This window comes from Arachis hypogaea, chromosome 15 (assembly GCF_003086295.3).
Source record: "Arachis hypogaea cultivar Tifrunner chromosome 15, arahy.Tifrunner.gnm2.J5K5, whole genome shotgun sequence".
Taxonomy (NCBI): Eukaryota; Viridiplantae; Streptophyta; class Magnoliopsida; order Fabales; family Fabaceae; genus Arachis; species Arachis hypogaea.
The window spans coordinates 127,441,226-127,442,736 of NC_092050.1; the positions used below are offsets into that span (position 1 = coordinate 127,441,226).

Below are 1,511 nucleotides of genomic sequence, written 5' to 3' on the forward strand. Positions count from 1 at the left end.
CTTAGTTGCCTTCAGTTCTTCAATAGGGGAGTTTATAGTGGGCGTTGAACGCCCAGCTGCCCCATTACTGGCGTTCAACGCTAGCTTTTGTGCCATTTTGGGCGTTGAACACCCAGTAAGGCCTCCCTTACTGGCGTTCAACGCCAGTGATGGTACTTTTTTGGGCATTGAACACCCAGTAAGGTCTTCCTTACTGGCATTCAACCCAATGATGGTTCCTCTTTGGGCATTGAACGCCCAGTAAGGACTTCCTTACTGGCGTTCAACGCCAGAGTATCCCCTTAAGATTCGGCCTCAGCTTCTACAGTGATGGCTTTGCACTCTTCTCTTGGGTTTACTTTCGTGTTACTTGGGAGAGTGTTAGGAGGGGTCTCAGGGATTCTCTTACTCAGTTGACCAACTTGTACCTCTAGATTTTTTATGGAGGACCTAGTTTCTGTTATGAAACTGTGGGTGGTCTTAGGGAATTCAGAGACTGGTTGCTAAGTCAGAGAGGCTCTGCTTAGAAGTCTCCATTTGTTGCTGAGAAGATGGGAATAGTGGTCTGTTGTTGAACCTATTCTGGTTTCTTCCACCTTGATTATTATTGAAGCCTTGCTGAAGCTTCTATTGATCTTTCCATGAAAGGTTAGGATGATTTCTCCATGAGGAGTTGTAGGTGTTTCCATAGGGTTCTCCCATGTAATTCACCTCCTCCATCATGGGTTGATCTGGATAATAGGCATCTCCTTCATAGGAGGTGTCTTGAGGGATGCCAGCTGCAACTTGCATTCCAGTCAAATGCTGTGAGATCATATTGACCTGTTGGGTCAAGATCTTGTTCTGAGCCAATAGGGCATTCAGAGTGTTAACCTCCATGACTTCTTTCTTTTGAGCTACCCCATTGTTCATAGGGTTTCTCTCAGAAGTATACATGAATTGGTTATTTGCAACCATTTCAATGAGTTCCTGTGTCTCTTCAGGCATCTTCTTCAAGTGGAGTGATCCACCAGCAGAATGGTCCAATGACATCTTGGACATCTCAGATAGGCCATCATAGAAAATACCTAAGATAGTCCATTCTGAGAGCATGTTAGGAGGACATCTCCTGATCAGTTGCTTGTATCTTTCCCAAGCTTCATAGAGGAACTCACCCTCTTTTTGTCTGAAGGTTTAAACTTCCACCCTAAGCTTGCTCATTTTCTGAGGTGGAAAAAACTTAGCCAAAAAAGCATTGACAAACTTTTTTCAAGAGTCTAGGCTTTCCTTAGGTTGAGAATCCAACTATATCCTAGCTCTGTCTTTAACAGCAAAAGGGAAAAGCATAAGCCTGTAGACCTCAGAATCCACTCCATTGGTCTTAATAGTATCATAGATTTGCAAGAATTCAGATAGGAATTAATGTGGATCTTCTAGTAGAAGTCTATGAAATTTGCAATTCTATTGCATTAGAGAGACTAACTGAGGCTTAAGCTCAAAGTTATTTGCTCTAATGGTAGGTATGGAGATACTTCTTCCATAGAATTCAGAAG

The 1,511-nt window shown here is 42.9% G+C and overlaps 1 non-coding gene across 1 annotated transcript; it reads left to right on the forward strand.

Annotated features, from left to right (window-relative positions):
- The first annotated feature begins 1,069 nt into the window (after nucleotides 1-1,069).
- Nucleotides 1,070-1,173, forward strand: LOC112753555 (small nucleolar RNA R71). The gene has a single exon (XR_003177938.1). It is a non-coding gene; the product is annotated as a small nucleolar RNA R71 (small nucleolar RNA).
- Nucleotides 1,174-1,511: the final 338 nt, after the last annotated feature.